Below are 10,766 nucleotides of genomic sequence, written 5' to 3' on the forward strand. Positions count from 1 at the left end.
TGGAAATTTAGCTGTGAACGAAACAGAGTTCCTGCTCCCAAGGAGCTGACGTTCCAGTGGGGAGATACTTTTTTTAATCTAACTATATTTCTAATATGTATGTGGTACCAAGTGCTAAGAACAAAATAAAAGAGAGGATGAGGTAGTAAGAAAGCCAGTCATGCAGCTGTCTGGAGGAAGAAAATGACAGGCAGCAGAAAGAGCAAGTACTGAGATAAGTAAATGCCTTGCCTGGCATGTTCACAGAAAAATAGATCAGCAAGAAGGGCAGTATGGCTGGATTTGCTTAAATATTCCTCAATTTGACTTGAGTTCTTTCTAAGATTTGGCTTTACTAAGTATATCACAGTAAACTCCCTCATGTAAATGCCTATTTGTAAAAAGCAATTTCCTTTGGGTTATATTTTCAAAATTCAGTATGTAGCATAAACCATAAAGTTAAGCACAGCTTTGACCTATGTTTAAAAGAAAATATTCTAGAATTTTCTCCTTAAGAAATAATGATGAATCTACAGGCAAATTATTAGAAGTATTAGACTTACAAAGTTATTGGCTAAAAGAGAAATATGTAAGAATAAGTAACATTTCTATTAGAAATAATTTTTAAAGGCCATATGAAAGAATTAATCATGAACAACCATGTTCTACTGCAGTATTTTTCCTAAGAAAATAACCATTTGTTGGTACACTACGTAGTCCAGCCCATATCACTCTGATGAAAATACTAATTTCTCATATTGACCTAGCTGCCACAACCAACGGTGGGTCAGGCTTTATCCTCCTAGGTCTCCATTAATGCCCTATTTCCTTCTTAAAATTCTTTATACCTCCACGAAGTAAATCTATTATGTTACCATTCTCCCAATCCCCTCACCTCTTCTATTCTTTATTATTTTTTTTAATTTCTATTTTATATTGGAGTATAGTTGATTTACAACGTGTATGTTAGTTTCAGATGTACAGCAAAGTGATTTAGTTATATATACATATATCTATTCTTTTTCAGATTCTTTTCCCATATAGGTTATCACAAAGTATTGAGTAGTTTCCCTGTGCTGTACAGTAGGTGCTGTTGATTATCTATTTTACATATGTAGTGTGTATATGTTAACCCCAACCTTCTAATTTACCCCTTCCCCCCCACCTTTCCTCTTTGGTAACCAAAAGTTTGTTTTCTATGTCTGTGAGTCTATTTCTGCTTTGTAAATAAGTTCATTTGTATCATTTTTTAGATTCCATATATAAGACATATCATATATTTGTCTTTCTCTGTCTGACTGACTTCACTTAGTATGATAATCTCTAGGTCTACGCATGTTGCTGCAAATGGCATTGTTTCATTCTTTCTTATGGCTGAGTAATATTCCACTGATATGTACAACATCTTCTTTAACCATTCGTCTGTCCATGGACATTTAGGTTACCTCCATGTGTTGGCTATTGTAAACAGTGCTGCAATGAACACTGGGATGCATGTATCTTTTCAAATTATGGTTTTCTCCAGATACATGCCCAGGAGTGCTTTTGCTGGATCATATGGCAGCTCTATTTATAGTTTTTTAAGGCACCTCCATACTGCTCTCCATAGTGGCTGTGCCAATTTACATTCCCACCAACAGTGTAGGACAGTTCCCTTTTCTCCACACCCTCTCCAGCATTTATTTTCTGTAGACTTTTTGATGATGGCCATTCTGATCAGTGTTGAGGTGATACCTCACTGTAGTTTTGATTTGCATTTCTCTAATAATTAGCAATGTTGAGCATCTTTTCACGTGCTTTTTGGCTACCTGTATGTCTTCTTTGGAGAAAAGATCTTCTGCCCATTTTTTGACTGGGTTGTTTGTTTTTCTAATATTGAGCTGCATGAGCTGTTTGTATATTTTGGAGATTAATACCTTGTTGGCCACATTGTTTGCAAATATTTTCTCCCATTCTGTGGGCTGTCTTTGTGTTTTATTTACAGTTTCCTTTGCTGTGCAAAAGCTTTTAAGTTTAATTAGGTCCCAATTGTTTATTTTTGTTTTTATTTTCCTTATTTTAGGAGATAGATCCAAAAAGATACTGCTGCAATTCATCCTGAAAAGTGCTGTTCTGCCTATGTTTTCCTCTAAGAGTTTTTCCCTCACCTCTTGTATACTCTTCCCTCCCTTTTGCTCTCAAAGTATTTGTTCTGTACCCCTATTATAGCACTCCTATAAAAGTTGGAATACATAACCATTTTTTGTCTTTTGCCCTCTAAGTATTTGTTCTGCACCTCTATTATAGCACTCTTATAAGAGCTATATTATTTGTCCTCCTCCTTACCTTGGTCACAATGGATGAAGTATCTCTGCTGCTACAAAAGGTCAAACCCTGAACTCATGACTTGGATCACTTCTCCCACCCATCTTCTCAAGAATGTTGCTTCTTAAATTATCTTGACTCTCTCCTTATCAGTTTCTCTCAGTATATTAGATTACTTCCATTAGCCTTCAAACATGTAAAAATATCTCTCATCTTTTATATAATAATTTATAATATACATACTATAATTTAGTTTAAAAACAACCAAAGGGCAATCATAAGCTATGTTAAGGATTTGGATTTTGTTCCAAATACAACGGGAAGACAATGAAGTTGTCTACTTCTACACCCTCCATTTACTCGTAAATTTGAATTCTTCTTTATCACGACTCTGAAATTCCCCCAAGATCACAATCTCCCTGTTTATAAATCCAACTGGACATGTTCTGATTCATCTTTCTGATCTGCTCATCACAGCATCCAACAGTAATGATGACTTCCTCCCTGAAAGGCTCTCTCTTCTTGCCCTTTACTGACATATCACAGTCACCTAGTTTTGTTGTGTTTTCCAGTTCAGCTCATTTCAGCTTCAAGGCCTTAGTGTACGCAGTTTCGTCTACCTGGAATGCTCTCCCACCCCTGTACCCCACCCCCACACTCCCACTCAGAGCCTTCAACCTAACTGAAGCCCACTCATTAATCTGGGCACATTTAAACATCCCTTCCAGAAAAGTATTCCCATACCCTCCAAATTAGTTAGGTTCCCCCAATGATGCTTCCATAGCATCCTTTTCCCCCATAGCACACATCACATTTGTGATACTCATTCAATGTCTATCTTCCTTTGTCTCAAATTCCCTGAGAGTAAGAACCGGGTCTACAAATACGTAGATATACAGTACACACGCAGGCCTAGTACACACTTAATTCACTGTATGATAAACAAAAAACACCACAGGCCTTACCCTCCACCCAGAGTCCTAAACCTAGTTTATTATTTTCAAAATCAATTGGAAAGTTGTATAATAAAGTGCTTGGGCTTTAGAGCCTGATAGAACTGAATTAAAGATCTGGCCCAGTTTCTCATTAGGGAACTTTGAGCAAGTTACTTAACCTCTCTAAACCTCATCCACAAATAATCACACATACCTTGCTATAAAGATTAACTATCCTCTTCTTTTATACTGCTACTGTTACAATATAAATAATTATTCTCTCCCCTCTTGAATAATGTTTTTCAAACATAATTCAGAATGCTTCAAACCAGCTTATTTTTTTTAAAAGGAAAAATACAGAGTAGAAAAAATACATCAGAGTGCAATGCACACGTTAAGGGCATACTGCTGAAACACACACAGAATTCAACTATTGGATTATTGGATTGAAATGTTACACATACATCCTATTATGGGTTGCAGTCAAAAAACTTGAAAAACATTGCTACACTATTGCTACAGATAAATTAATATTATTAGAATATTAAATTCAGTGAGATAAGGGCCCTTGGTTTTGTTCACTACTATGTCCCTAGAACCTAAAACTGTCTAGTATAAAACAGCACATAAATATTTGTTGAAAGACTTGAATGATACATCTGGTCCCAATTTAACTTTTCAAACGTATTAATCCTACAGTATTCCTTACTGTCATTTACAGAGGACAACACATTCCCATGCCTGAGCCTGGGCTCATGCTATTCTCTCAGAATAACAAAAGTTTCCTCCTTTTCTCAACTCACTAAGCCACTCGATGCCCTTTTACTACTCTGTACTTTCTTATATAAAACCATATGAAAGGTATAAAGTCCACAAGTATAAAAGAAAACATGATATATTAAAAGTGAATATGCAGTACATGAAAAAATACAGTTCTACATCAAGCTCATACAGTTCAAGTTTTAGTTCAGTTATGACATACATCTAACAATTCAGCATGCCATCTTAAAATTTAAAAGCTCTTTCAAGGAATGACTTAAATAACCCATACTCAATTAAAAATGAGAAGTCTGATCTATTACCTTCTTTTTCCTCTCTCTATAGGCATTTATGCTGACAGAGGTACTCAAAATCATACCACTGATTATTCTTTTCATAAAGAGGGCAACACATAAAAATCTTAAGTCATCACTAAGGAATGAAAGTCAGGAGTTTGAGTACTGCAATCAACTAGCTTTGCAATCCAGAAGTCACTCTGTGCCTCATCCACACATAAGCCAATTTGAAGACTCAACGTGTTTAGAAGAAAAGAGGCTATCATAACCACTAGTTTTGGAAATTGTTTTCAGAGGCTGAGCAGAATGTTCACACATTGACCTTTTTAAAGTTTCCACGTATTAAGCACTTACTATGTTCCAGAAATTGGGCTTTATTTATTTACATAAATGTTTCTATCATCTTTGGTCTTTGAAAAAAAAAAAAACACCATTTGGCTGGAACTACTTTCTTCCCCCTTTGGCTACTTTTCAAAAAAAAAATTAAAATCCTATGTTTTATGCAGAATTATTTGTTAGCATACCACAGAAGGTTCTGTTCTTTCTCTCTCTTCTTTTTTTTAGGTTATTACAAAATATTGAATGCAGTTCCCTGTGCTATACAGTAGGCCCTTGTTTATCTATTTTATACATAGTAATTTGTATCTGCTAATCTTTCTCTTGAAAAAAAGCCACACACACTTTTTATCTTTCCCATATTCAACTACAAGTAAGCAAGTAAAAAGACTACCAAATATTCTGACACTAAAAAAATTCTGCTTTTCAATTCTCACTTCAAATATCTCTCACCACCTACTAATTAGCCATCTTTGGTAACCCCTAATTATTCCAGAGTTCACAATCTTAAAAACTTGTCTTCTTTAGTACAACTCCTTTCATTCACTTTATCCCTACCAGAGGCTGAAGAGTGGAAAATTCCAACTTTTGCAATTTTAGAATGAGGTTATAAAGGGGGGGTGGGGAGGGACACCTGACAGTAGTTGCTTGTTTTTTCAATCCACTTAAGCTCTCAAAGCCAAAAACACTTAAGTTCCAACATGAGTTTCATATTTCCCTGTATGAAACCTGCTTTCTTAGGTTTCAACCTTTACAACTGTAAAAAGAAAAGTGTTACGTATTTCTGAACAAGGATCAGTTGCCAAATAACATGACGTCCTCAAAGAAAAGGCAACATGAATATTACGCTAAAATTTTAGTCGGCATAAATATAGTACATAATATGGTACTTAATAACACATTAAGAGCAGTACTACTAATTAACTTAAAGATGTGATTTTTGGAACGAGAAAAATATCAGTGTTGGTCTCTGGCTACAAAAGGTAAACATTATTCTTTAATGTTTGGTTTTTCTGCTTCTACCCCATCCTGCCAAAAGCTTTAGCTGATATTTGGGGTGCTGTGACTCAGGGTCCCAGAGTGTGGCTCTGGTCAGAACGCGAAACGCGCCCTACAAGGCGCCTAAAAGTTTAACACAATTTGTATTATATTCTCCCAATCCTCTAGGTCCCTTCCACTTCCAGCCGTCCCAGCCACAGTGATTCCGAACTCTCGGGAAAGCTTTAGACTTACCCCCAAATCTCTTCCTAAATCAAGGTGGCGGCCCACATTTCCCCTCCCGTCCTGAAGCACCGGCAGACAAACGTGGGGTCTAAGAAAAGAAACCTCGCACCGCTCCACCCAACAGGTGGGAAGGAGGAGGGATGGACAGCTGGGCCCCGAGGCCAACGCAGGCCTCAAACAGGGCGGGAGTCGGAGGCCGCAGCCCTAGCGCGGCCTGAAACAAGGCAGGCGCCTTGCTGCCCCGCGTACCACCCACTCCGGCCAATTCCAAGGCGCCCGCCCCAGCTGACCTGACGATGGATGCCACTCAATGCCATGAGCCGCAGTGTGGGCCAACCGAGCCGAAGAGGGCACTTCCACCGTCTCTGTCCCCACAAACACCGGAGCAGACGCCACCAGCGCCACAGCCGCCTCTTCGAGAGTGCGGCGCGCATGCGTCCGTGTCCCCGGAGGCGAGGAAGTCACGTGGTTGCGCAGCGCGCAGGCCTCGCCCTCCGCGGGATCCGGCGGGGGCCGGTCCTGCCCGGCCACGCCTCGCCCAGCCCCGCCCCGCCTCGCCCTGCCCAGCCCCGTCCCCGCCCTGCCGCCACGGAGGGCGGGGCCGCTGCTCCAATTCAGTGTTTCCTCCTCTACGGGGACTTGCAGATCCGAAGGAGAGTCTTCAGGGCCTTCCGCACCCCTGATTTTAAACACAGACAGCGCCCCGCCCAGTCAAGGAAAAATACTGTTACTATTTTTTGGCAAACAACTGCCTAGGCTCCACGCCTCTACCTAAAAGTGGTCAGAAATTCAGCCTTAAACTCCTAAATCTCACGATGGTTTGGACTTTGGGTCCACCCAGGTTTCCTGAAGGTGAAACAATAGTGGAGTTAGGGGCTTGAGGAACTGATTATTAAAGGGATATGTAAAATTATTCCCTGGACAAATGAAGGCTGCATTATTTTGATAATCTTAGCAGTACTCTTCAGCTATACTCCCATCCTCAGTTTAAAAAAAAAAAATTTTTTTTTTTTTCACATCTGGCCTCTCTCCTGTTCATATTTCGAGGCTCCTGAATTCACCGACAATTTACCAGGCAATCGCTTGTTCAAGATTCAGTAGTATCACAACTGGGCTGCAATTTCCTCCTCTGGAATCTGTCTGTTTCCAGAAATATTTCTCTGCAAGATGATGTTTTCTGTCTATTAACCTGTTAATCATAAATCCCCTCAACAGCTCCTTTGCTTCCAAATATCAAAACCAGTCTTATCTTTCACTTACATCAAACTGCATCTAGTTGCAGCTTTCGCTTTGCATTGCCTCTTCTACTCTTCAAGCTAACTTTTTTGAATTCTCTGACAGTGCAGCCATGCTTTTCACTGGTGTACCCAGTGACGTTTATGTTCACTATGGGAAGGAGCAGTTAAGGGTCTCTGATATATTGGGAAGGCATGCAGACTTTGCCACAAACACTGTCATTCAGTGGCTCTGAGTGCCACAGCTTTCACTTCTCTCCTGGTTCTTTTCAAACTTTCCTAAAGTAATCTCAAATTCTTCATCAGTAAATAATGTTTGAGATTCTCATCTCCTCTAAGAGCCATTTTCTAAAACTCTACCTGCTTCTTCAGCTTTATTCATTGTAGATTCATTGTTTCCCTTTATCTGGTTTTCTACATCTTAACCTTTCAAGCCAGTACTATTGCTTTCACGGTCCTGCTTAAAAACCTTCACTGGTTTCCCCCCATGCTTTTAAGAAAAACCTAAACATTTTAGCATTGAAAATATAGTCCTTCGTAATAACACCAGCCCTCTTACTGGTTTCTGCCTTCCCATAAATTTACAAAACCCACTGTTCCCTTTTAAGTGTCTATGTCCCTTTTATGTGTCTCAACCTTTCAGTGTGTTTTCCTCTGTCTACAGTGCTTGCTCTCCTCACAGATGAAAACTCAATTTTTTTTTTTTTTTTACTTGATGTAGCTTTAGTTGACTTTAAAAGAAATTGTATATCACAATTATAAGCTTTGGGAAGAAAACAAAGATATACCAAATAGTGCAGTTTACATGGCAAGTTCTAAAATACAGTATTTAAAGTCAGGTGATTCAGAAACAGAACAAAAAGTTGGGACAGATGGGAAAAGGTGTTGTTTATTAATGTAATGGATTTCTTCCATTTGCCTCTCCAAATCAACTGTCCACCCTTCTCTATCTTGACCTTTGCTCGCTGGTTTCTGGTTGGGTCTGGAAGAACAGAAGGGAGGAGTGAGGTCAGAGTATTTATTCCCCTAGCTCCTTCCATGCGGTCTCCGTATCACTTTCTTCTTCCAGATTCCAAGTTTCCCTAAACCATTGTAAATAGTCCCTTATTAACCACTTCTCAAATTACCCTGATGTTGATAAGCCATGTATTTCCTTCTGGGATTGTGACTGATAAAAGAGCAAAAAACTTCTTATACCCAGTGTTAGTCGCAGCTTCTTTCTGGGCTATTCAGTAAAGATTCCTGTTTATTCTGTTCAAAATGTAACATGCAATGAAAAAGCACATAAAACACCACATGGCTCATTTATTACAGAACATATTTTCTCTAGGGAATGCTATTCATTTACATCATAAATAAATCCATCATTGAATAGTGGTGGCTCTTGTATTCAAAACATTTAGACTCCTGTATTTAGTGTTCTTTCTTACTGGTTAAAGCAAATAAAATTGTGGCTCTAGGAGATTTAAATCCAAACACAATATGGATATTGTCCCTCTCTACTATTATATGATCTGTGAGATTTAGTTCAAATGGTATCGCCTCAGTTCAGTCTTCCTGAGAGTTATTTGGATCCTAAAATGCTCCAATTTGAATAATTTATTTTTTATTTTATTATTTATTTTGGCTGCGCCTGGTCTTCGTTGCACCATGCGGGATCGTTTAGTTGCAGTATGCGGGCTTCTTAGTTGCAGCATGCATGTGGGATCTAGTTCCCTGACTAAGGATTGAACCTGGGCCCCCTGCATTGGGAGCCCATAGTCTTACCCACTGGACCACCAGGGAAGTCCCCTGAATAATTTGTTAAATTGTTAATCTGTGTAATGTTTTCCCAGCTGTCGAAATGTCAAAATGAAAGAAAGAGGGAGATTTGCATTTTAATTTCTCCCACCCCAGCCCCAATTTCCCTATTCCAAGCCTTTTTGTTCTCTTGTCACAGGGCTATGAAACTGTATCTGTAATTGTTCATGACTTCCTATAGCAGGTCCTAGGGGATAAAAATCCAAATCCTTGCGTTTACCATTTTGTTCTTGTTCTTACCTCTACTTTTATCTGGAACCTCTCTGTCCTGCTCACTGTGACACATGGAAGATTGACTTCTTTCATCTTCTTAGTTTTTGATCTTTGCAGGTACTTAGAATGTGCTTTTCCTTTCTTTTCTCATTGTCGAATAACTCAATCTTCAGAACTTATTTGAAATGTTGCTTCCTTGAAGATATCTTCTCTGATCCCACAAGCCTGGGTTATGATACTGTTATTTTGCCCATTAAAAATCATGATACCTACATTTTCATTATGGATTGTATCTTTACTAGACATGGAGTGTTGGACATAGTATGTTGCAAGATTGAAGTAAGGCTGTATGTTGTTATAAGTTAAGGACTAGGACATTTCTACATTCTTCACAAATAATGCTGCAAAAAGAGAATAATGTGAATGCAAGAAGAGGATAGGGGTTATTCTTTCAGGGTGATTGAGTTTTCAGGCTTTAATAGCTAAATCAACTGGGGTACCATGACCGGCTTGTGAAAGAGATTGCTGATATTTGCAAATATATATTGTGTGTCTATGTGTATTGCTGTTTAGCTACTGTTTATGTATTCCATGTATATTCATACATATACTCTTTTTTTTTTTATTTTTGGCTGTGTTGGATCTTCGTTGCTGCACGCGGGCTCTCTCTAGTTGCAGCAAACGGGGGCTACTCTTCGTTGTGGTGAATGGGCTTCTCATTGCGGTGGCTTCTCTTGTTGCAGAGCACAGGCTCTAGGCGCACGGGCTTCAGTAGTTGTGGCACGCGGTCTCGGTAGTTGTGGCTCACGGGCTCTAGAGCACAGGCTCAGTAGTTGTGGTGCATGGGCTTAGTTGCTCCACAGCATGTGGGATCTTCCCGGACCAGGGCTCGAACCCATGTCCCCTGCATTGGCTGGCGGATTCTTAACCACCAGGGAAGCCCCATACTACTCTTTTAAGTATATTCATATTGCTGTGTTAGGTATATATTTTGCTTTTTAAAGTTTTTTTTTTTCTTCAGGTATCAGGTAATAATGTGCCCAACTCCAGGAGCTGAATCATAATCAATACAAACCAACTGTGGTAATCCCATTCCTATTTGCCAATGACTGATTGAGGGATAGAAGGGGTGACCCAATTCTGGTCAACGAGACGTAAAGAGAAATTGGCTGTTTCTATGGGTGAAGGAGAGAGAAACTAGTTCTAGACATTATTTGAGCCCTGAGTCAAGCCAGCTTTGAAGCCAGAGACTTTGACTTCTGTTATAAGCATCAATAAAAATAATTTTCCTTTTTGCTCATGCCAGTTGGGTTTTTTTTTTCCTTTTCTCTTTCTTCTCTTCCCTTCCCTCCTTCCTCCTTCCTTTCTTTTTATCCTCTTGGCCATAGATTTAATAAATGTAAAGCTGTAATTTAAATTCAGAACTCTGCTGGGAATCCCCTGGCGGTCCAGTGGTTAGGACTCTTGTGCTTTCACTGCCGATGGCCCAGTTCGATCCCTAGTCGAGGAACTAAGATCCCACAGGCCTGGCGGCGCAGCCATAAATCAATCAATCAATAAATTCAGAACTGCCTTCAGAGTCAGTTCTCTCACAGGGGTCTGAAAGCATTACATTCCTCTTTTTTCCACCACCTGCTTCTCCTCCAGTGTTCTCCATTTCAGTTAATGGCATCAGCATTCACCAA

The 10,766-nt window shown here is 39.4% G+C and overlaps 1 protein-coding gene across 1 annotated transcript in view; it reads right to left on the reverse strand.

Moving 5' to 3' along the window:
- Window positions 1-6,320, reverse strand: part of PRPF39 (pre-mRNA processing factor 39) — a 37,573-nt gene extending 31,253 nt beyond the window's left edge. Inside the window, exon 1 of the mRNA XM_079912358.1 lies at window positions 6,124-6,320. The gene's annotated coding sequence lies outside the window, so the exon portion shown is untranslated. The remainder of the gene's footprint in view (window positions 1-6,123) is intronic.
- Window positions 6,321-10,766: the final 4,446 nt, after the last annotated feature.

Source organism: Stenella coeruleoalba (assembly GCF_951394435.1).
Source record: "Stenella coeruleoalba genome assembly, chromosome: 2".
NCBI lineage: Eukaryota > Metazoa > Chordata > Mammalia > Artiodactyla > Delphinidae > Stenella > Stenella coeruleoalba.